Source organism: Arvicanthis niloticus, chromosome 12, assembly GCF_011762505.2.
Source record: "Arvicanthis niloticus isolate mArvNil1 chromosome 12, mArvNil1.pat.X, whole genome shotgun sequence".
NCBI lineage: Eukaryota > Metazoa > Chordata > Mammalia > Rodentia > Muridae > Arvicanthis > Arvicanthis niloticus.
In genome coordinates, this window is record NC_047669.1 from 60150280 (window position 1) to 60177096 (window position 26817).

A 26817-nucleotide genomic window follows, 5' to 3' on the forward strand; every position below is an offset into this window, starting at 1 on the left:
TTGAAGAAATATACTGGAAAAAAATAAATCAAATATTTTCCAAGTGAATAAAATATTTTCAGATTAATTCAATCTATTCACTACCCATTAGTGTGACATAACGAGACTTGATCGCCCCTGAGGTGTGTGTCATTCTTACTTATCAAAGAGCCAGAAAACATTTAACTAGTAGTTTGTATATTTCTTACAATATGAAAGCAATTAAAATGAATACGGTATGGGTATGTCATCAGCAATGCAAAGATAACACTTTAATAAACAATTGTTAAACATAGAGTTTTATCACGTTCACTTGTATTTAGTAATGCGATTTTGGTGAAATTTTAAGAAAATAGCATAACCTCTAAATGCAGTGTCATATAACGTTTAGTTTCTACATTAAAAGTATTTGTAAACATTTACTATTTTACAAATAAGTCAGGTTCATTATGTGTAAGGAAAAGGCGTATACTCTGAGGTTACAGACATTAAACTACATATATTTACATATATTTACATACATATAATTACATATATTCTCATTGTTCTTAAATAGTATAGCACAGCATTACAGAAAGTTTTATTATAAAATAATTTTACTCTTGTACCGTATCATTTAACCTGTGTTTTCTTTCAAGGAAAATTTTCTTTATTATATTTTAAAAACCATTTCCAGTACCAGTAAATCCTGAAGGAAAGGCTTGTACACTTAGATGTAGGTACAAACACAGTGCTCTAGACTTGTGTAAGTGCACTACAACCAATCAAGAATTTCTAGGTACCACTATATATCAGGACTGTTTTGTTCTAGGGAAAGTTACTAGAGTCATTAGCATAGTACCTTACCTTAACTACTTTGATTCAGCTTTGGGAATGTGTCTGAACATATAAAATATGGTTGAATTAGAGAAAGCAAAAAAAAAAAAAAAAAAAAAAAAAAAAAAAAGCAAAAAAAAAAAAAAAAAATAAAAAGAAAAATTAATTTAAAAAAATATTAACCAGGAAATGCCATTGGGAATTTTACACTTAGCTGAATAGAGAGTGTTCATCTTGCTGTAATGAACAAGTAACCCTTGACTCACTAATATTGGAATACCGAAAGCTATAGAACGCTTTGTTAAAGGAACAAAGGTAAGAGTGGGGAGTATGTTGTATGGGGGGGGAGGGGTAGCATGAGTAACAATGTACTTCCAATGGTTATGGAATTTAATAACACGGTAGGAAGAGAAACTGAGCAGTTTCCTTGATGGTGCTGATAGGATTGTTTACATGAAAATACCGGAAACAATTACGAACGAACGGCTTAAACATCTGCATTGTGAAGATTTTGTTGTGATGTCTGAACTAGGGATCCAAAGGTGACATTAAAGCAAGGTTATTATGTAATAAAATCAGCACTTAAAGTGAATTTGTCTGGAAGTAGTATGCAATACATAGTCGGGTGTTGGAGATGGAAATAAAGTGTGAAGGCACCCTGGAGCCAGAAAAAGAACCATAAGAAACATTTCCAGTAATGCAGGTGTGAAGCAGATGATAAGCTTTTAGCCGTCAGGCAATGGCAATTAGAGAGTACCAAACAGAGAGGATGCCTGAGGCATTTAATTTACATGAACACTCTATATCTATATTTTAATCCTATAACTAACTCCATATGTTTGGTCTCACGATTGTTGATTTAGTTCTATGAACAAAATACATACTGCTAAGGTGCTAATGTATTCCTTATCTCACAGTTAAAGGCACTATTTAAAAAAAAATTAAAAAATAAAAAAATAAAACCTGCCTATATACAGATAGCAGTGTATGATAATATGAATTCACTCAGAGTGCATTCACAGAGATGATTCAGAAGTAGCAATACAGTTCACTAAAACAGGCTCATGCTCTCAATCCATCTCAATTATAAAAAGGAGCTGGTAATTTGAACATAGTCAATAATGATTAGCAACCCATTTAATAACTTAAGACTGAGACCAGTAAACACTTTTAATACAGGTATCTGGTATATAATGGCTGTCATCCCTTAACAGTTATCTAGTAATGTTGTTAATACCACCTATAAGCATTGAGTCAATGTACCATTTATAGTAAGGAAGTATCTTAGTTAGGGTTTGACCACTGTGAACAGACACCATGACCAAGGCAACTCTTACAAGGACAACATTCAACTGGGGCGGGCTTATAGGATCAGAGGTTCAATCCATTATCATCAAGGTGGGAGCATAGCAGCATCCCATCCAGGAAGGCATAGTTTAGGAGGAGCTGAGAGTTGTACATCTTCAACTGAAGGCTACAAGGAGAAGACTGACTTCCAGGCTGTTAAGATGAGGTTCTTAAAGCACATATCTACAGTGACACACCTATACCAACAAGGCTATACCTCTTAATAGTACCACTCCCTAACCTAGGTATATTCAAATGACATTACGCTCTCTGGCCCCAATGTGCTTGTTCAAACATTGAGTCTACCCGTGTTTATAGTTAAACATAGCATAATGCAAAATACATTTAGCCCAATAGTCTCCATAGTCTATAGCTGCCTCGATAATGTTAAAAGCTCAAAGATCAAGGTCTCTTCTAAGACTCATCCAATCACTTAACTGTATTCCCCAATGCAAGATAGGAAACCAGCTAGGCAGACTCCAAACTCTGCATCTCCATGTCTCATGTCAAGTCAGTCTTCAGATCTCCAACTCCTCTTTCATTTTTGCTGACTGCATCAAACTTCTTTCTCCTGGGCTGGTTCCACTCCCTGCTTCCCTTGGCAGATATCCTACAGCTTTGACATCTTGGTGTCTCCAAGGCAACTTCAACTTTACAGCTTCTTGTTCCAATATTTGGGATCCATACATTATCTTCTGGGCTTCTCAAAAGGGCTTAGGTAACTTCAGCTTTGCCCTCTGCAGCACTCTAGTTTACATTGCGTTGTGGCTGCTGTTCCTAGTGGTCACCCCATGGTACTAGCATCAATAACATACTGGTATTTCTCACTGCAACTAGGCTTCACCAGTAGCCTCTCATAGACTCCCTTTATGGTGTCAAGCCTCAACTTCTTTGCATAGCCCCTTCAATCTTATTCAACTGCAATTGAGGCTGCACCTTGACCAATGGCCTTTCATAGCTTCTCACAAGGCCAAGCCCCAGCTGCTTTTCATAATCCCTTCATTCCTTCAAAGACAGTACTGCCTGGGTGACTCTTACATATTACCAAGTACAGCTGCAGCAGGAGGTACATCCTTGGCTATCTCTGGAACACAGCTTTTTTTGTGTTCTCAGAAAATACTTCCCAGATTTCACCTCAGTGATGTTGGTCTCCTCTTAATCATCACTAATTTCTTAGCTCCAGCTAACTAGCACCAATTTTTCTCAGTAGTCACTTCTATTCTTAACTCTAAAGCCAGAGCCACATGGCTGAAACTGTCAAGTTCTGCCAAGTTGCTGGAGCTGGAACATGCCCCCTTCCTAATTTTATAACCACTTTATGTTTTCTAACTCCCTCACTGCCTAGTAAATATGCATTTTGTACACTTAAAGTTTTAACTCCTATTATGAATATGTTATGAATGAAGGCCACTATAGGTCATTCATTACTGTGTAGAGGTCATATAGTTTGTCATGATCACAACATTCTTTTCCATACAATGGTAAATTCACTTCTCCTCATTGGTAGTGTAAGGCTTAGTTTGCAAGTACAGTGTCAGTATGGGAAATGGTGTTTCACTATTTTTGCTGTTGTTTGTAAGTTGAGCATAGTCAAAGAGCCTTAAGCCTTGCAAACTGTCTTTTGCTATATAGTTTGACTAGGCAATTCAATACTGGATTCTTGTAATGTAGAGTTTCACATAGATTGTATCATCTGTGCCCATGACAATTTCACTTGTGCTATTCTCTTAACGGCTGTTTTATTTTAACAACTAATTCATCTTTATCATTAAATTGGCAAATAATCAATGATCCAAATAATCAATCCAAGGGTTTTTATTAAGTAAGGTTTCTTTGTTCAAGGAAATTTTGATTCAGTTTCTACATATCCAATGGTCTGCTTTAGTCAATTATCTCACCCTAAAAGAAGTCTGTTTACCAAATGGGTATTTGGGGTTATACTATAATGAAGTTGCTTGAAAGTTGTTAATCAAAGGAGAGTTGCTGAAAACTTCATGAATCACATTCAATGAAATAATTGAAGCTATCTGAATTCAGTGTTTGCAGTTTCTGCCTTAGAGAACCCTTAGGGATCTACAGCTGAAAATATCTAGGAATTTGTTCAAGGGAAGATAGCACTTTCATTTTGAAAAGGGTAGATAAAAGTTAGTTTTTTTTTTTTTTTTTTTTTTTTTTTTTTTTTTTTTTTTTTTTTTTTTTTTTTTTTTTTTTTTTCTGAGTTGCACTTGCCTAAAGAAAAACTGTGTTGGACTTTTCTATGATCGAGATAAGTAGCTAATCCATCCTTGGTTCTAAAAGGCCTAATGAACCTTGAGGGAAAATTTTTAAACCATACAGAGAGTTCATTGTGGTGGACCTGTTTATCTATACTGTCCTTGCAGATATAATGATAATGAAAACATAATAACCAGTGTGGATATTGCCTGCCTAAATAAAAAAAAAAAATAGAAAGGATTCTTTGTTTCTATAAAGAAAAGACAGCTGTAGAGAGTTGTGATGAGAATTTCAATATGAAAGAGATGACCTGGTACCAGGAATGTGGGGAATACAGGGAAGGGTAGGGAGAGCATCATAGGAACCTGTAAACATAAGTCATTAAAAAAAAAAAAAAGTGCAGTACTAAAGTCTTGTGATTGCTTTGGTGGCTTCTTAAAATTCATGCTGTTAAGAAAAGAAGAATAAAACATATTTAAAATAATATATAAAAGTATAAATTCCAGGAATATACCAATTAGATTATACTTTACTACAAAGAAAACAAGATAAATGATTGGCTAACCCCAACACTAAACACCACCAACAAAGCTATTTTAAACAGAGCTATGAGGTGAGGTAAGTCAAATTTTAAAGTTTTAACTGCGTTTTGAAACAATATGCATTATACTGGAATAAAGTCAGCCAAGGATATGAAATTCTTAATATAACTATGAGTGTAAAGTTTTTTTTCCTGAAAATACCAAAGTGTAATAATTTATCTCATTAAGAAAAATAATGGATAAATTTAAAAGTCAGTGTGAGAAAATATACTTAATTTTAAATGTAGGACTTCTGTATTAGTCCATGTTGGTTAAAAAAAAATGATAGAAACTACTCTTGTTTAAATAGTGGATAGTTATGCATACTTAGATTTCTAGCATTTAAAGGAGGAGATAGGAAGATTTAGGTGTTCAGGGCCGTTCTTGAGTACCTAGAAAAATTCATGTCAGCCTGACCACAAGTAACCTCATCTTAAAGAGCCAAGAAAATCAAAATGTATCTTAAGCTCAAAATATTTTAACTAACTGATTACATAATATTTGGAGAACAAAATAAAATAATTTTGACCATACAAGACACATCTTTGCACCATGTATACATTTACAGGAGAGCACCAGACTTCTGAAGCATCTAAACCTCAGGTGCAACCACCTAATATTTTGATTTGGGGTTTATTTATTTAAACTATTAAATATATATTGATACATTTCTCAGGACACTGTCAGTTGTCACTTAATCACTTTGTAAAAAAATTCTTTCATTCTGTACTTTAAGTTTACTGTTATTTTTCAAGAAATTATATGGATACATTCCATGTAGGCATAGACTATGTATGTGCAAACACTGAACCAGATATATACAAACTTATAAATAAATAAGTAACTTAAGCAAAGAAAGAAATGTCTTAGTTTGCTGTAAGAGAAAATTTTCCCATTACCCTGATGGACAGCACATGTGTAGCTGAAGTCTAAGGTAAAGATCTTCAGAGAGAAAAGAACTTCTTTGAAAACAAGGGAAACTCAGTAATAACACAAAGCACTGATTACAAATGTGTTAATAAAACCATATAATACCAGGAGGTGCATGGAAATTAATGCCCCTGGATATTTGACACATGGGACCAGAGGATAGTCATGAAGAGGAGATTCTCACTGAGACATTTGTTATTCCACAAAATAATTTTGGGGTTGAATGGAGTTTCCACAATAAAAATCTCACTGCTGTTTTCTTTTTTTTTTTTTGAGCACAAAAAAATAAGTAAATAAAAAGTAAATGAGTAAAAAAATAAATAAATAAAAACCATACTTTTACTTCTACAACTATACTTAGTACATCCCACCCACATTTGCTTTAATGGGTTTCAGTGCAATTTGTCAACCTATACTGTAATTCTTCATGAAGTGAAATCAGCATGATAATTGTGCATCTGTAGTTAATTAGCTCAGTTGGTTGAATCATGGAGCTAATGAGGCCATATCCTGGATCTGATCTCTGTGTGGGCCAGTGAGTTTTAGTCTCTTACTGGGTCACAGACTACAGTTCAAACCCAGGCCAACTATCTCATAGCTGAATGCCACTGACCGTAAGGAAACTGGGCCAAGAGAAAAGCAATTCAAGAGCAAGCCTGAAATGGATCATCATTTCTATACAGTGTGTGCTTGTTAATGCAGTCTTTTACACCCATGTGTGCAGTGAAGCATTAAAAATAGTTATACACTCAGCATGCCACGGAAGGACACACAGGGAGCCTTCTGTGGCCCCAATGACACAATGGGGAATAGCTGATAGTAAGAGTTACCTAAAGGAAGCAAGGAAAACAGTTCATTCTAACCACAAATTGCATCTTTCTTAAATTGGAAGGAAAGAAAAATTCCTATGGTTAGCATGTTTTGATTTTCTTAAGTAAGCTGTGAGAATCCTCAGGCTCTGGTAAGCTCTGTTTCAACTATGAAATAAGATAAAAGAAAAGGAAGCAGAGGCAGGTGAGCAATTGATGGATCTAGAAATTGCCGGAACTAGGGATCCCAGTTGGAAGTTTCATATTGATCAATATTTCTGTTTTTTTTTTACATGTGAAAGAATGTCTCATACTTCCGAAGAGGAAGAGAAGCCACCTTCTCCCATTACAGTACAAAGAAACTCCAGTAAGACAAGATACAAGGGTTGACACTCGCTATAACAACCCCCATATTTTCAAGACATTTAGTGACTTGACATTCAGTGATAACTAAATGTAAAAGATTCTTTTCTATAACAGATAAAGACCAGTTCAGAAGCTTAGTTCAAACATGTCTTAATAGTAACTTATAAAATTAAACATGTGTGTTGACACTTTCTAACAAGAAAACCATGGTCATGTCCACAGCACCTGCTCAAATTTAGGGACTAGATGATTCATTTCGTACGAAGGTAATGCACCAAAGAGGATGGGGTAGTGGTTTCCCCTTGCATGGAAATATTTTCTTATTATAAGCATATCAGATTATACCCTATAAAGAGAAGGCTGTGAAGTAAGAGAATCCTGGATGACTTGAGATAGGAGAGAACAAATCCCTCCTCTTTGGCTTCACTTATATGTTGAATTTTCAGGGCTGTGATCAACTCTAATAGAATATACCATCTGGTTTCAAGAGTAGTTTTCAAAGCCATTGTGGTTCATAGGCATTATAGCTAGATAGAACTGTTGGTTGCTTCTCATCTTTTGAAAGCTTGAACCTCACCATGAAAGCTAATTCTCAGGGAGAATGCTATCATGTTAGATACACCTCAGTGGCTTCAGAGCTCTGTGTCTGAAGTGTGTTGTTTCATCAGCAATAGATATTTTTCTTCTACCTCAGGACAGAGATCATTAGTTTAAAATTTTACAAATATCCAACTTATTCCTAAGAATGAGGAAAGAATTTATCTCCATTGAGCCTACATTTCTCAATTTTCTCAGAATTATACTTAGTGAGGATTCAGGATAAATTCTAACAAAATATCATTGATTTAAGCAGAAACAAAACCTTGAGAACTTTGAGACTCAATGTGCTTAAAGAAATTTGACAAATACCTTTTTTTTTTTTTTTTTTTTGCTATTGTGTATTCTTCAAATTATGGGGGCTATCACAGTGAGTATAAACACTGGTATATCTGTCTTCCTGGAGTTTCTTTGCACTGTAATGGAGAAAAGTGGATTATTTTTTCCTCTTCTGAAATATCTGAGATACATTGTTCCATATTTAGAAAAGTAGAATCATTGATCAATATAAGACTTCCAACCTTCACTGGGGTTCCTTGATCCAGTAATTACTTCAAAAATAGGATTGTGGTTTTGGAAACACATTTCCAAGTGTATTTTTAGAACCAGAAGAATCCTGTATTTATGAAAACAGGGTATTTTAACCATCACTTTTCTGATCTGTATTACATCATTAAGATTCCATCATCTCTGTTTCTCATCATTCAGTTACCTTACTCATTACCTGATCCATCTTCCATGGAGGAATCTATGTAACTAAATTCTCAGTGGTTAAAAATAGACTAAATTAATCATATTAATTACATAATTGGAGCTCTAAAACTCTTGTGCTCATCACAAGGCATGTTTCATTTTGTCTAAATGTAAGGTTGCATGATAACCTGCAAATGCATGCCCATGTTTTATCTAAACTCCATATGGTTTCAATCATCTTGAATTAATACAGATTAGAACAGAGAGCATGTTATTCCCCCCAGGCAAGAGAAAACCCTGATAATTACCCCAGAGTCACAATTTTTCCATCAAAATACTAAGTTGTAATTACTATTTAAACAAGGGGCAGGGCATTCTTATAGGATAATTGTATGTTTTCCTTGAGCTTTTCTTGGTTTCTAATTTTTCTTAAATAGCACTGCCTCACAAACTATCTATAACTTTTCAGAATGAAAGATCACGCTCCACTATATATTTTAGATAAATGTAGATTTATTTAAACAAATGTAAAAATTTGTTCTTTGAAATAATCTTGAAGCATCGGCATGATACTTGTAGTTTATGAAAATAAAATGTTCATCTGTGTTTGTGTGCAGAGTTTTGTGTACAGATCAAATTTTGATCTTGGAGAGGTCATAGAGAGATCTCGTCCCCAAATTTCTATTTCAAGTAGATAAATAGTAGAATTTGGTTTAAAGCCAACATTAACAGCCTTCCAAGTTCATGCAGTACTTTTTAATCGTGCATATGATTTTTTTTATTCTTTGTGGATTCAACTTAGCATATGGAAAAGTTATCAGCAAAAAAAAATCAGCTACATTTGAAAAGAAGATAAGTAAATTATGGAAGTTTATGATTGTACCTGAGAATATTTAAACAAATATGCATTTAAAATAGGCTACTTGTTGAAGAACATAGCCAAAAAAAAAACCATTTCTGAAGTGTACTATTCTTATAAAGTGTAGTTTGTTCTAGCGTTACTTAGCGACGATCCAGTAGTCATCACTAAAACAGAACTTATGTACATTATTCCTGTTTTGTTGTTGTTGTTGTTGTTGTGACCAAAGCAAGTAGCACAATCAAGATTCTATCAAACTCAAAAGTATTTAATTTTACTTATTTTAATGAATTTTAATTGCTCACCCTCAAACCGAATGTTTAATCTAGATTAAAAAGATGGATGGTAATACAGAAAAGGTAATTGTATACTGTTTGCCTCTTCCAATACATGTAGCCTATAACAACAGAAGATCTGAGGCAAAAATGGAGCCAGGAAAGGGAAGCGAGGAAATGGGAGTCAGGAAAAACTTTGCAGCCAGCTAAAAGTTTCACAAGTGTTTATTTTTAGTTTTTTAAAAAGCCCTGAGATGTGAACCAGTGAACTTAGGTTCTTATTCCCATCATATAAAGCCATCATTCTGATCTCCAATACAATGATCTACAGTAAAATATACTTCCATTTGCCCTGCTTTATTTTTTTAAATGTTAAATGATGGAGTTACACAAAACCACACTGTTTCATATACACAAACAATCTTTGACTTTTATAGGAATCCTGCTGGAAATTTTTACTTACATATTTTTTTTATTTAGTATATTCAATTGAGTATAAAAGTCTGCAAGTTTTGAAAATAGACATGAAGTCCCATCATATTTAATAGTTACTATATAATATACATTTTAACCTCTTTAGGTCGATCTCCCTACCAAAAACCTTTCAAACACATAGTAAGTACTTATTGCTTTTAATCCTGTTTGGAAGAAGAAGAAGAAACGGGTTTATTTTAGCTTACAATTCCATAGGGATTCATCATAACAAATAGGCATAGTAGCACAGTGGAAAGCATGAAGCTGGCTGATTACATTTTCATATCCATCAGGGAAATTAGAAAGAGAGAATTGGGGATATGGTGAGGTTTTAAACCCTCAAAATATGTCACTTGTGACATAATTATTCAAGCAAAGCTCTATCTGCAAAAAGTTTCATAACATCCCGAAACAGGACCACTAAGTATTCAAAAGCATAAACCTATGAGGGGTGTCTTTTGTTTGAACCACAACAGGATTTCTGGTCTACCTTCAATCTTACCTGGCCATTCTTTTTTCTATGATCCTGCCTTACAGTATTCTAAACATTCCAGTAATTTATTCCAGTAAATGATGCATGACATTCCAGAATGATCATTATTTTGTTTGAGTTTCTTCCATGGCAATGTTAAATTTGATTTTTTTATTATTTGGTTTTGTTTATGTTTGGTTTTTGTTTTGCTTTTCATCTTTTTTGGATTAAGTTGACTTAAATTTCTCTCAGTAGTACCAAACATGAGTATCTGGAAGTATCAGAAGAAAGCTCCTTTCACAGGAGGTCATTCCTTCCAAGGAATCTTGCATGACGGTTTGACAAGGGATAATGAAGATATTAGGAATGGACTTCTTCTAAGATAAATTCTGAAATATAATACAAATTAATACATATATGATGCTTTGTAACAGTATGCTTGGGAAAAGAAATTGTAGAGTGTAAACTAAGCAATAAACTTTTTGAAATGAAGCATACTGCTCATGTTCACTCCATGTATGTAAGAAATTCTTGTAGCTACACCAGCACATATTACCATTTCATGAACTCAGGAAGTATAGTTAAATGGATCTATTCTTTATGTCCTGGAAATTTATCATAGAACAACCGCCATTATGAAATTACAATACCTGAAATTAAACCTGGTGGATAAAGATGCATTGTTTACAGGGAAAACAAATCAAATGAAACTATACAGCCAGCTTTGACCGCAGATTTCCTTAGTCATAGAATTATGTATGTTAAACCAAGTGTGAACTCAACTGAGGCTATTTTAAGTCACAATAGGTACTGAGCACACCTAGATATTACATTTAGTTCTCTTGCTTCATTTCATACTACCTTCCTTCTAAATTGAAAACATGCTGTAAAAATAATTATAACTATTAGTAAATGCAAATATATACATGTTACATTTTTCATATTTTCCACTTTCAAATTATAAAGAAACATATATTACACTAAGAAATCTGGAATATTTTACATTATAATGCATTTGAAAACTATTTTTAAATCGTCAAGTTGCAGAGCTCACCTAAAGGTACAGCCAATCTGACATTTAGGCTGGGCTTTTGGATTTCTCACTGTGCTTTAAGGGGTCTTATGCTTTCATACCTTAAGCAGTTTAATTTCATGCTGTATGCTCACCAGCGTCTTTCTCCCACTACCCATGTCATCTCTGATGTCGTTCCAGCATCCTGCAAGCACTTCCTATACCAATATCATACCATATCACTTATAGCCCTTATATCATTCTGCCTCAAATAAATCTAAATTTTCAACGACTTTGCCTTACATCACAGTTCTTCATACATGAATGATTGCCAAGGAAGACTGGGTCAAAGAGATTCTGTAAGAGGCAGTATTGTTTCTCACTAAAATTGGGAAGAAATTTAAAATAAAGGTGATCTTAAGGAGATTTTTTTTCCAGTTTTCTACTTGAGCCCCAATTAAAGTTGATCAGTTAAACTTCTATTGTACTCATCAAAGACAGGATAAAGGAAAATAGAGATAAGAGCATTTAAGAGGCATTTCTAAATGAGGTAGTCACAAACACGAAAAGGAAACAACTGAAGCAAACTATGCCGAGCTTCAAAGTAGATTTTAGTAGATACAGTGAACAGTATCTCCACCCATATCCTGAACTCACACCCTTTTGTGTACAGTTGATTCATTTTAAAGTATTGTTTTTAATTTTGACTCATGTCTAAAACATAAACTTTGTGTTAAAATAGTAACACCGGTGAATTTAAAATTTTGTTGTCTATAGCTAAACTTTTACCCAAATGCTGCTTCTCTCGATTCACATGTACATTGCTCTGACAGTCTCTGTGTTTCACAAGCAAAGCTGGGCAACTGGGGTAGACACTGAGACACTGCACGACACAGAGATGTGAGGCATTCATCATTCAGCCTCCCAGAGACCTTTGCCATCCTCTGATTTAGTATCTTCTCACCAACGAACAGGCCTCACTGTTCCTGCACTGCTTCTGAAATATAGCTATGGAATTTCAGCCCCCCACACCACCACCAAAAAGGAAAACAAACAAACAAACAAAACAATGGGCAACTTATACATTCAGGTCTTTATTCAGTTGGCTCTTTTTTTTTTTTTTTATAATAGCATGATCAGGTTCAAATAACAAGTAAAACTGTTACTGATTTGGATGAGTTACTCTTAGAAAGATTCCAGCTGCTCATTTAGAGGTAGCTGAGGACTCGCGCAAATTATAAGAAGGTAAAACGGATATACTATCTATTATTTATCCTATATTTCTCACTAGTGATGTTTTGAAAATCGTAATAGCACAGTGGTATAATGACGTTTCAGCCATTATTAATGGTAATTTCTGGCACCTTAAAGCTCCTTTGCACTGCTCTAAAAAATGCCTGTGTTCCTCTCACTGCAACCTAGGCCTGGATGCCACTTGATTGTCACTTCTTTGAAATTCTGAAGAGTGTACAGATGTAATCAAATAGAATAATGTTCAGCATTGTTTTCTTACACCCAATATAATTCTCTCACAACCATCTGGGCCATTGAAGGCCCTGCTAGTCTGTTTCTAAGTCTCTTGCTGAGTGGTATTGTATTGTATGGCCATTCCGGTTGACATTAATAAGTCATCAGTTGAAAAATATCTGAGTTTCTCAGTGTTTGAGGATTATGAATATGCTTCTGAAAGCACTCATATTTCTGTTTCAATATAAAGTTTCACTCTTTGTAGGTGGGTGGGTGAATACTCAAGAATCAAATTGCAGGTCACATGATACATTTATGATCTTTGAATTATTTCATTATCGTATGTGCACGAGAGACACATGTCTGTGTGCATGCACATTTCATTGTATGCCTGTGGAGGCCAGAGGATTGTTCTGTGGAGACTGCTATTACTAATAAGACATCATGCTGGCTTTATTATTGGGTCTTAAAGAATATGCTAAACTCCTTTCAGCATGGTGACCTAAGCTTTGTCTCCTGCAGGCCTTGCAGACACTAGTCAATATCCCTTTTGTATAGTCAGTGTTAAACATACTGTCACCTCTTCTAATAAACATACATTGTCCCTCTGTGGGTTTATTTTTCATTTTATTTATAGCTAATGACTTTTTTTAGACGCCACTGGTATGTTTACAAGTATCTGTCTTTTTAGTGTGAAAATCTCTTAGCTTTTTTGTACATTTTCCCTTTTGGATTAATTCTGTTACAGAGTTGTGATGTAGCTTCCTGTCTTCTGCAATCAGGTACTTCACTGAGGAGGTGGCTTGAAAATATTTTCTTACAATCAGTTGTTTACATTTTCAAACTCTTAGCAAATCCTTTTAATAAATGAGAGATGTGTAATTTTAACAGACCATTGAATCAATTTTCTTTCTAAAATATGTTTATTAGAAATTAGAATACAGTTACATCACTTTCCCCTTACTCCTTCCAACCCGTCTCAACCCTTCCCATGTCCCTCTTCTTGTCTTCTCTCAAATTCAGAACTTCTTCTTATTAGTAGACATACACACACACACACACACACACACACACACACACACACACACACACTTTGTTCTTAAAGAACCAGTTGTGGACAATCAACCTTTGGGAAGACTGTTTGTGCTCTCGGCATTCCATAGTTGCCCATAATTCTCTTACTCAGATTGAGCTACATGAGATGCCCGCAACCTTATATGTTAATTTTTGTGTGGATTCTAGGCACCCCACCTAACCACATACCTTAAAGGTTAACTTTAACTGGGTTAAAGTTCTCTTTCTGTTTTTTACTGTTCATTTCAGTCTGCTCATGTCTGATTAGTTCATCCCTATTCTTTGAAATAACTATTACCTGTTACAGGATATTTGATGACACTGTGAACTTTGACATTGAGATATTCACTCAAAAAAAAAAAAAAAAATTGCTTCTAGTTGTAGTGTACCTGAGCCCTTAGCACACATCTTTAATCCTTCTGTCTAGAATACAGTCATGCCCTTAGTACACACTTTTTAATCCCAAACAATGTAGTTAAAGATGATTTACAGAAAGAAGCACACATGTTTGAAAGAGATGTTTAATTGAGTGGCAAACAAGACGGTTTGGAGAAAGATTTGTCAGAAGAGGCCCAACTCTCAGGAGAAAAGGGAGAAAATGGAAGCTACGAGAGGAGTAGTGCAAAGAAAGGAAAGAAGTAGGGACAGTTTTACAGAGACAGGTTGAAGAAACAACAAGATATACACAGTTGAAGACAAAAGATCCAGAGAAGGGAGAGGAGCCAGAAGATGAGAACATATTGCCAATGTTAGTATGAGCCCAAACAGAACAATTCAGAAGCTTAGAAAAGCCAGATTGAGTCAGTCAGTCTCAAGGGGAGTTTTGAGCCAGAACAACTGAGTTGTTGTTTGAGCCAGCCAACCAGAATTCAGAAAGAATCAGAAAGGGAAAGTATCAGGGGCTGAAAACTCTTTAGGCCTAGATTAGCTTGTACAGAGGCTAAAAGGTGCCAGGACTAGGCCTATGTTGGCAAAGGAGTCAGTAAGCCTCAAAGATAACAATTAATACAGGATAATAAAAGTTACTTTTACAGTAACTATTTCATATTACTATTTTTACAACTTTATTCCAAATATTTGGGTATATATATGAATATCTTTTTAAAATTTCATTTACTTACTCACTTTACAATTCAATATCAGTCTATCATCTCCTCTCAAAACACCCGCATTCAAGCACTCCTCCCATTCCACTTTCCTCTTCTGGGTGTCACCCTCCACTAACACAACCCTCCCATCACATGGTCCCCACTTGTTGACAAGGGACTAGGTGAATCTTCTTCCACTGAGTGCAGACAAATCAGTCCACGCAGGGAACAGACTCAAAGACGATCCCCTGCTCCAATTGGGAGACTCACATGAAGTTCATATGTTACATATGTGCAGGGGGGCTATGTCTAGGCCAAACCACCCTTTGGTTGTTGATTGTGTCTCTGGGAGGCACCGAGGCTTGAGGTTACTTGACTTTTTTGGTCTTTCTGTGGAGTCCCTATTATTTTTGAGTTCCTCAATCCTAATCTCAGCTCTCCAGCTCCATCTAATGTTTGGGTGCGAGTCTCTGCATCTCTATCCATTGACTGCTAGGTGAACAATTTTGCTAGACTCTTGTCTGAAACCATAGGAGAATATCATAAATAGTGTCAGGGATTGGTTCTTGCCCATGGGATGGATCTCAATTTGGGGCAGTCATTGGTTGGCCATTCCCTCAGTCTTTGCACTATCTTTGTTTTTGTACATCTCATAGGCAGGACATATTTTGGGTCAAAGTTTTTGTGGTGCGTTACTGTCCATTTCTCTCCACGGGGAGTTCTGCTTGGTACTATCACTGACTTCAAGCTGTACTACAGACCAATAGTAATGAAATCTACATGGCATTGCTATAGAAACAGAAACATTGATCAATGGAATTGAATCAAAGACCCAGAGATTAACCCAGACAACTACAGACACTTGATTTTTGACATAGAAACCAAAACCATGCAACAGGAAAGGGAGAGCATCTTCAACAAACAGTGCTGATCTAATGGGAAGTCTGCATGTAGAAGAATGCAAATAGATCCATATTTATCACCCTGCACAAAACTCAAGCCCACATGGATCAAAGACCTCAACATAAAACCAGATACACTAAATCTAATAGAACAAAAGGTAGGGAATAGGCTAGAACTTGTCATTAGTACAGGAGAAAACTTCCTAAACAGAACACGAAGGGCTCAGGCCAAGAATTAATAAGCGGGGCCTCATGAAACTGAAAAGCTTCTGAAAGTCAAAGGACACTGACATTAGGGAAAAAAAGATTTTCACTAACCCTACATCTGATGAATGACTATTATCCAAAATATATAAAGAACTCAAGAAATTAGACACCAACCATCCAAATAACACAATTAAATATGGGATACAGTGCTAAAGAGAGAGTTCTTAGCAGAGAAATCATGAATGACTGAGAAGTACCTAAAAAAAATATTCAGAGTCCTTAGTCATCAGGAAAATGCAACTAAAAAAAAACCTCTGAGAGTCCACCTTACATGCATCAGAATGGCTAGGAGCAACAACTCAAAGGACGGCACATTCTGGAGTGGTTGTGGAGCAAGGGAAATACTCCTTCATTGCTGGTGGATTTGCAAACTTGTACAATGAATGTCTCTCTTGATTTCCTTTTCTGTTCTATTATTTTGTATATCCTATTTTTCCACAAGACCACAGAGTCTTGATTGGTAAAATCAATAATTGAATGTGCTATTATTATAGTCTTATGCTACATATAAAGTAATAAATTATAATAATATACTATTATGCAATCTGCGTTGGAATTGCATAGCTTGTTTCCTCCTGTTACAATCTCTTTGCCCACAAATTATTTCATCTATTCTAATTGCTTTGCATGTATACAAAGTTACCAAGTTCATAATAATTTTATGTGTCTACACAAATAATCTGTACTGTTTTGAGACTCACTAGAAATACTCTGACCAAGCTTTTAAAAGGATATTTTTCATGCCAAGTACTTGGGTTTCTGTTAGTCTATGGTTCTTGTGTAGAGTGTGTCAGCCCCAGTGGCTTAACTTTTCTTAAGGTAGGGTGTGTGTGTGTGTGTGTGTGTGTGTGTGTGTGTGTGTGTGTGTGTATGTGTGTGTATTTGCATACATATATACATACATACACATGTATGTCTAACATAAAAATTTTTGATAGCTTTAAAATAATATGATTTCTTGAGACTTTTATAAATGGTTCGAATAAAAATGGGCTAGGAATCTAAACAGAGTTTTCATTAGAAAAAACAAAAATGGTTAAGAAATATTTCTAATGTTTCACATCCTTACTAATTAGGGAAATTTAAATTCAAGTAACTTAGAGACAGGATGCCTAAGATCAACAAAATAACTAAAACCAAATTCTGGTGAGATTGTGGAACCCTCACCATCACGTTGCAGTAATGTAAATAATGTAAATTGGTGTAGCAACTCTGGATAGCAATATGAAGGATCATCAAATATCTGCCATCAAAAATAAATTGACTATATGACTCAACAATACATCTACCTAGTACACGCCGAGAAGATTTCACATCCTCTTGATACAATTTTCATTGTAATCATATACTCATTAGCCAGGAAATGGAAACAGCCTACGTGTTTAATAGGTGGAAAATGTAACACATATGGACATGAAATACTACTCAGCTATAAAGAAAAGAAATATCATGAACTTACAGGTATGTGGATAGACCTGGAAAATATTGTATTGGGCATGGTAACCCAGACCCAGACAGACAAAAGCTGCATGTTCTCTCATTTGTGGTTCCTTGCTCTAAAGCCTGGAATCTGGGTATACAAGAGTATAAAGGGATCATAGGAGAGGAGGGGAGGTTTGGGAAGAAAGATCAGGATACAGGCAATGTGACATGGGAAATGGAATCAAAGCAAGAGAGCACCTAGTGGGAAGGGGCAGAGGCTATCAATACAGAAGGAGGTTTTGTTGACTAATTCTTAATTGTATTGTGTATTCTTCATCTGTTTCCCCTCCTATCTTATCTCACTGTCTCCTCTTCTCTTCTCCTTTCCTTTCTTTCACTCATTTTCCTTTCTTTTGTTTTGTTTTTTATTGTTATGTTGTTGTTTTTTTCTTTGTTTTCCTAGCTACAACTTACAGAACTACTTTATTGACTCAGTGTTTGGTGCCTGAGCATCCTTGATTTTGAACAGTATTCACTATTTGAACATTACATATAAATATAGTATTAACACAAGACACTTTGTCATTGTTTTAGAAATCTTTATCAAGTTAATATTTTGCTTTCCCTTAATTATGTTTTAAACCATACATGAATGGATGCTCAATTTTGTCAAATGGTATTACTTGATATTTGTTATTTAGCTCTAAATACTGTGAAGAATATTCTGTGGGTTTTGATCAGATTTTTCATTCTTGTAATAAACTTCATCATCTCATGCTATGTAGTGTTTATATCTGGATTAATTGAGTTTGATAATAGCTTGTTAAGGATTTTTGTGTTTGCAATCACGAATGCTGTTGGTTTCTAGTTTTTCTATTTAGAGATTTTCTTGCATGGATTTAAAATCAGGATAATAATTAGTTTTAGGAAATGAATGAAAGCCACTACCTGTTTTAAATTTCATCAAAACAATGGTATAGAATTGGTGTTAAGTCTGTCAGTATTGTTTAGTGTTGTTTGTGGAAATCATCTGCATCCTTTGAGGAAACCGCTAAGTTATAAATTCAACTTCCTGAATAGCTTTAAGTGAATTGAGATAAGTTGTTTCAGGATGTCGAAGTAAATATTTTAAAACATCTGCTGGTCAAACCAACTATCGAAAATGTGACAGCTCTGCCTAGGTCAGCCGCCATGTTCTGTGGCCAGAGGCCACGTGCACACCGCAGCTAGAAACGGGCAGCCAGAAACACCAGCCCTGCCACCCATGAGATGCCAATGTGGGAGATGGCTCTGCCAATCTTCCACACTGTCCCTGCAAGGCTGGGCATTGCCCAGACCATCACGCCAACCACACAGTCTCGGTACAATGAGACTCTAATGCTTAGATTATCCAAAGATTTATATATTTGGTAATGATCAATAACAAGATGCCCGCCGGGCAGTGGTGGGCATGCCTTTAATCCCAGCATTTGGGAGGCAGAGGCAGGCAGATTTCTGAGTTCGAAGCCAGTCTGGTCTACAGAGTGAGTTCCAGGACAGCCAAGGCTATACAGAGAAACCCTGTCTCGAAAAACAAACTAATAATAATAATAATAATAATAATAATAATAATAATATGCCCACTCAATCAGAGGTATAACTCTATACCCATCCAAGATATACAAACTACCTTTGACTGCAGGAGACATGTGAACAACTGCTTCCATGTTCTCCTCTCTCTCATCTCTCTCCCTCTCCTAGCTCTTCCTCTTCCTCTCCTTACTCCTCCTCTTCCTCTCCTTACTCCTTCCACCTTAGCTCCTCCTACATCAGGATGGAAGAATGGAATTTTCTCAAAATTTTATTTTAAAAAGTTAAATCTGATGGAGAAATGGCTGAAAAGTTAAGAGTGCTCGCTGCTTAGCTATAAGAACTGATTCTAACCCCTAAATAACATCCTGACCTCTGATAAACACCCGTATTTCAGGCTGTGATAATATTGATGGCTGGATCTTCTGACTTTCCATTATTGCAGGACTTCTGTCAACTTGATAGGCACCATAAAAAAAACCCAAATGGTATTTTATTGGCTTTCTCTCTTTCTTTGTTTTTAAATTTATTTGTTTATGTTCAAGTCTCCTTCCTCTCACTACTTAGGCTATTATTATGGGTTTTGGGTTAGAGTGTGAAGGAAGAATTTGAGGCATTGTCAATGTGTACACTTAATTAATTTCCATTTGAACACTACTGTAAAGGCATCCAATAAATTTGTACATGTCACGTTTTCAGTTTTTATTTCTTCCTCAATATTTTATTTTTTCTTTCTGTTTGTCTTGCTTAAGATGTCCTCTGTAACCATGGGTTACTTGAACACATATTGTACTTTGAAAGTACTTGGAAATGTCATTCTACTTTTCTGTCAATTGATGTCTATTTTGAGTGTGTTGTAGCAAAACTCAACAACAACAAAAACAAAAAATAAAAAAAAATAAAACCCACTTTGTGAAATCTAAATGTGGCAATACACTCTTGAAACACCCTTAGTCAAAAGATAGGAATGGGAAGACTAGGAATTTGTGACCAACTTAAGCTCCATAGCAAAACTTTGTTTTAAAATTAATAAATATTTAAACAAATGTATCACACTCTGTGATACTTTAATTGTTAATGTTTTGAGGTTTGTTTTCTAGCTTATGTTTTTATTTTATTTACTTTTTACGTTAGCCTAAAACTAATGCATTCTGCCATGGCATCTTTGCACATGTATATGCATGTATGAGTGTGTGTGTGTGTGTGTGTGTGTGTGTGTGTGTATGATTACATTTATTTTCATTTGTTTCCCCTCCTCCTAACCCGGCTTCATTAACTCGTCTTTAAACTTGTCTTCTACTATTCCGGTGATGTTGGGAAAAGGGCATTCAGACTCCTTATTTTATCTTAGAAGCATTTAAGCTTCCAAGCTAACATTTGTAAGTGTGGGTTAGAATGTAGTCACAAAGTTCCTTCTTTGGCGTTTGACTATAGAAAATGGCAGTGTCCGACCTGGGCAATGGTGATGTATGACTTTAATCCCAGCCCTCTGGAGGCAAAGGCAAACAGATCTCTGAGTTCGAGGCCATCCTGGTCTATACAGTGAGTGCTGGGATAGCCAGGGCTACACAGAGAAACCCTGTCTTGAAAAGAATAAAAAAAAAAAAAAAAAAAAAAAAACAAACTTGAAAGAAAAATTAAAACAACATTGTCCCAAAAATTACTGTCCTTTTGGGTCACTCTTCTGATCCCATGACAAAAAACAAAAAACAAAAAAACAAAACAAAAAAAAACAAAAAAAAAAAAAAAAAGGAAACAAACAAACAAATTAAAACCAGCCAAGGCAAAAGTGAAGGGACTCACAAGCACTCCAGTTCTCAGAGCCAGAGTCTCCAGCCTCCTCTCCATAGTCTCTCAATCTGACACAGTCTTCTGCTTTATACATATTCTTCAGGGATATTGGATATTTAATAGAAGATTTAAATGAAAACATTTATTCCATGCTCGAAGCACAAAAGTTTGCTCCTCTCATTTTCTTTATTTCTTTCATTAGGAATTGGGAGGCCGCCGTGCAACTTATACATCAGTTTATTTATGGAAGTTAAATAAAATTATTAGAAACTAATTAATGAGTTTTTACTGAAAGGGAAAACTTCAGGTTGAGAAAATACTTCCATTAGTAATTCATATTGAATATGCATTTCCCTCCTGCTCTTTATTTTTTTTCCTGCTTGTTTCATGAAAAGTTTCACTCTAATAGGTTTCCTCTGGATACTAGCTTCACTGTTTTACAGTGACCTTTTCTCATTTCAGACTAGTTACCGAATGACACCCCATGGGCATCTCATCCTTTGACTTACTGTTATTCCCCTATGCCTATTATAAAACCTAGCAAACACTAGTGCTTAATTGCTGCGTAACTAACCAGTCACTGTGAATTTAAATTTCTCATTCTGTCTGTCCACCTACTTTGTGCAGCCTGAATGTACAGGGGCTTTAAATTCGCACTGTACAATTCTCTACCCAACACTCTTTAGATTTGCGGTTAAGACTCTAGAAGATTTTGCCCAGAAATTTTCAGTCCAGGAGAAAAGGAATTGCAAACTTTACCACATGTCGGAGGTCAAGTTCTACTGTGTAGAACTTCGTGCACGTTTCAATTACAGACAGGCAGGATCCCATGATGCTTCCCATATGGGCATGTGACATTCACCCCTAGTGCTCCTAAAGTGACCTCATGAATAAGATAATAACCTTTAAAACCATCGATGGCTCATTTCCTAGTTCTCTGACGTTCACAAATAATGTTTAGGCAAGTCACAGTTTGAATTGTCAAATAATATTTAATATATGTGCATTCCTGGAGAGGGATTCGGATCCATTACTCAGATAAGGCACTGAACATAATTTTAGACTTACTACACACATAATTTACTTTAATACACAATCACTCCCAAATTTTCAATCATGTATGAAAATGTAGGCCTTTTACATTGTGTTCTGTATCTTTGACTTAAATATTAACAATGCTTACTTTGCCACTTGGCTTTACATTCTGCTGAAGAAAATATTTAAAGATTGAATTCTCTCCACTTTTGTTAGAAAGTATGGAAATGTTTGTACATGGGAAAAATCTCATTGCATGCTAGAATGGAAATTCAACGGGGGGGGGAGCAGTTCATTTTATTGCCTAAGAGCTGTTGATATACTCCCTGAGTCTTTCAAAGGCATCTTTCATGCCACACAGGCAACCCGCAGCCAGTAAGGGAACAGAAAGAACACTTCTCACATGTGTCAATCTTAGTAAACTTGCATAGCAGCTGTGCTAGGTAGTGATGGGGATTATCACAAGACCCAATTGCAGGGTTTTGCCTGCTGGAGGAGACACCCCAGCCTCTCAGGGGACCACTTTGTTGGAGATGGGAGCAATAATGCATCTCTGTTGCTAGTGGATATTGTGGGCATGTAGCACAAAATTGGTGCTAGATAAAATCAGAAAGTAATAAAAATGCAAAAAGGAAAACTGGGAGGTTTGGTTTTGTTTCGAAGTCTTAAAGTGAGAGAATAAAACAAATGGGCTAGGATTGTTGCGTTTACAGAAAAGAAAACATTAGATATGCCTTTAATGAAAACTCGCAGGGCAGGGCACTCAGTCTTCCGGTTTGAGAACCGTTTGGGTACGTTGAGAAATAAAGTTGCAAAGTAAGCATGTTCAGACCTTTATTTGCTATTTTTTGTAGCTCGCTCTCTCTCTCTCTCTCTCTCTCTCTCTCTCTCTCTCTCTCTCTCTCTCTCTCTCTCTCTCTCTCTCCCTCCGTCTCTCCCTCCCTCCCTCTTTCCCTCCCTCTCTCCTATGAGCCAGAGTTTTCTGTGCAAATGAAACAGGCGTTGTAAGAATGAGATTCACTTTGGACGACTCTTCACATTCCAAGTCATGACTGCGTTAAGCAGCAGCACAATCCCATCTCTGGTTGATGGGCAGAAAAAGTGGGCAGCTTGCCAGGTAGACGTTTCCATGACTCCCAGCCCCCAAAGGTGATGCGTTTTTCAGCTAATTCAATGAAGAGTGGGCTGAACTTTGGGTCTAAACGAGACAATAGCTGCCTTCGCAGTATCAGCAGAATGGTTGATGGGAATGCGCTCACTCTACATTTGGCAGAGAATCATGTGACCTGACGACTGAGATTTTGTGATGGTGCCAACGGAGACTTGGAAGCAGCAAACGGGCCTGACTTTTTTCTTCTTTTCTAGCAAGGATCAGAAAATGGTGGATCTTAATACTTGACTTTAGCCAGACTCAGCAAGCAACTGAGCTTTGAAGCACAACTTCGCCTTTATTCTGGGCTTTTGGCAGGCCACCAGGAGGCTGTCCCTTTCACGCCTGAGAAATTCTGCTGCTTATCTCTAAAGAGAGAGAGAGAGAAAAGGAAAATAATAACAGAATATTGAGGCATAACAAGTGAATCCTAAAATTTTATGTGCTTTTTTTTTTTTTTTTGCTTTTCTTTTTTTACCTTTTCTGACTGCTGACTTTTTAAAATTTTTATGTTAATACCCTTTTTTTGGTTACTGAAGAATTCAAGAAGTTGGGTTATTTATTTATGTATGTATTTGGTTCATAATGAACAGGCATTTGAACTGGTCGAACAGGACTACAGAGCAATGCATATGAGATCATTGCAGCCGAGTAGAAAACTGGCACCCAGCCTTTTCACCCCTTCGGTTCGGGAAACGAACGTGTGCAGTCCTCATTTCTCAAGTCAGAACAGCCTGGAAGGATTCCGGGTCTCTCCCACTTTCTACCCTTCTGCTGCCAGTTGATGGCAATGATTGGTGCAGATTCTGCGCAGTGCTTTGTGCTTGGAATATGGAGAAGGAAGAAAAGGAAGACAAGCTCTCTGAACCTCCTTCTCTGAGAAATACCGGGAGCCCTGAAGAAACAGCAAAAAAAACCCAAACCAAACAAAAATCCTGAGCTTCTCAGTATTCGCAAGAGAGCCGAAAAATACTGATAATGGTGCCGTACGCCTGCGTGAAAACAAAAACAAACAAAAAATGCAAACCAAGACAATCCAAAAAGCAAACTTTGGTTTGTCTAACTCCTGAGACATCCGGCTTCGTTAAGCAGCTTTGGAGGCAACACAAACCTATGAACCTTCTTTGTTATTTATTTATTTTTATTATTATTTCAAAAAACAATGGCCTAAGAGCAGTACATTGCACTTGGTGAACCCGCACTTTCATATCAGGTATAACTTTTGTTGTTTCTTTTTATACTTTCTATTCCATAAATCAGGGTCCTTGCAGTTTCAATTTATTCTTATTAACTCATTACCCACTTTATACTTTTTCTTTTGCTTTCTTACTCTAATCGTAATTAGCATAGACACTGAACTTAAAATAGAAAACTCTCTATAGACGTATGCCCCTGCTTTGGTTGTGCACAAAAGTTTTAGGCAGACAGTAGTATGTGTTATCTCCGATTTTTGTGTCCGGTAATATATTTTGTGGAGAAACAGGCTTGGGAATCAGTAGTAAAACCTTTCTGTGACTCATAATTTAAAATGCAAAAGGAGAAATTTCTCGAAGTTCTAAAAAGAGAGCTTACTTCGAAAATGCATACACATAATGCTAAGTTAAATTCCGTTTTACGCTGGTTGCAGTAGAAGAGAGATGGTGATAAAAAGAGCGCATTCTCCATTGCGAAGTAAAAAATAGCTTCTTCCTTAATAATTCTACTAAAAACACAAGGAAAAAGAATTTGCCCTAGAGCAGTTGCGAAGTGTTGAAAGTTGCCCTGCACTGTTGCGGTGGGGAAAGTCTGTACAAACTTGCTTCAAGTTCAGAGTTGCTTTGGCTCGGCAGGTGACTACATTGCATTCTAATTATTTTCTCTATTTGTAGAAAAAAAATTGCTGAGCAAGTTCAACATCGTGTAACAAAATGCAGTTTTTCCTTTTTTAGTGGTAGAGGGATGATTTATAAATTAAAAAGGGATGATATATCCCTTTTGAAAAATTTCTTTATTAAAAAAATGTTTCTAAACATGCAGCAAAATCTCAGAAAAGAAAAAAATGCTTTGAGATATGCAGTGTGTATCAATCAAGATTACAATTTAATACTAAGAACTGACATCATAATATTCTCCATGAGGAGTGAACTTTAGAATAATTGTTACAATTTAAAATTTTTATTTCATGATATCATAAGCAGGTAAGGATAAACAAAGAGAAATATTATACAGCTGGTTAATTCTGTCTTCTTCTTGGTCATCTGTGAAGCAATTATTAGACATTACACAGACCTAATATACAGATAAGATTTGAAGCAATGTTTTATTGACTTTATTAGTTATTGTTCACTAATTATTTGCAGAATAGCTCTTCTTCCTCCTTTGTTAGTGGAAAGCCAACTTCCAAAGGCTTAATTAATATTGATAAACCTGTTTTTCATGTTTCATGATCCTTTAGTTTTTAAAAAAAACATTATTTTGAATGTTATTTTAGGAGCCATTAATCCTCACACTCTTAATTATCCTATTAAGCTGCATGCCAATCTAAAGCTCTTTTCAGCATTCACCCCTTCATTGTGAATAACATAGTGGCTTCCGTAAGAGGCACATCCTTTTACTTTCAGAGCTGCTCCTGTGAAAGCAATGCCAACCAAAATGAACATGTAGCGGCAAACTGTGAAAGTAGTTCGGTGTCATATGAGTATCCTGGGGTGGGGCCCTCTGATTCTGCCAAGCCTGAAGAAAAAGACTTTTAAGGGTTTTCCCATTTTGACATTGTGCTGTCTTCCTGTCCACCTCCTTCGGTTGCTCACAGTCTACACAGATGATCCTTGTAGGTGGCAGTTGTCTGATATTTTCCTTTTGTGGTTGTTTTAGGGGAACATTTAAAGTGCATATGAGAAGAGAAGAAAAATGACCACAGGAGAAAAATCATCTCAGGTAAAATGAAAAGGCGCGAGTGTAAAGTGTAATTAACCTCAAATATTAAAGAGAAAATGATCATGTCTGTGTTTGCTATAAAAAATTGTCCTTCCTTTTATGAAGGTACCTATTGGAGTTTTCTTTGATGGTTTTCTTTCAAGAGTTTACAGTATTATTTGCCTTTGTAAACCTTTTGTTTGGTTTTGTGATCAATGCCCAGTTTCCTTCTTTCTGAGGACATACGTGTATGTTGATTTATACAATACAGGTAAAAGATGGTTGAATAGGAAACTAATGAAAAGAAAATATGTTCTCAGTGGTTCTACCACATAAAAGGAAATAAAATCTGAGAGAAAAGTATAAACTCATAGTTTGTTTTTCAGAGATCTAATAAGACAATAAAGCCAAAGTATATTTTGTAGTAATAAAAGCTACAGCCAGTGTTTCCTCTTTTATTAAACATGAAATGTATAAATATATGACAAAATACTTTTACTACAATTGGATGCATGATTGTTGATTATTTACTACAATTTTAATAAGTAGAATGATTTGAAAATAAATAACGATGAAAATTTGTGTAGGCCAAATTATCTGTATTAAACTCTAGAAAAATACATTCTATTTTTACTTATTTCAAAACATGCCAGATCATAAAGTAATTACCATGCAGTATTATTTTTCACAATGAAGATATAATTAAGAAAAGTTAAATCATTTTAGATATGAG

General features: G+C 35.7%; 1 long non-coding RNA gene across 1 annotated transcript in view; it reads left to right on the forward strand.

Moving 5' to 3' along the window:
- The window catches only part of LOC117717887 (uncharacterized), a 364914-nt gene that overhangs the window by 245512 nt on the left and 92585 nt on the right, over positions 1-26817 (forward strand). Inside the window, exon 6 of the long non-coding RNA XR_013113620.1 lies at positions 26043-26105. This is a non-coding gene — a long non-coding RNA (uncharacterized LOC117717887). The remainder of the gene's footprint in view (positions 1-26042; positions 26106-26817) is intronic.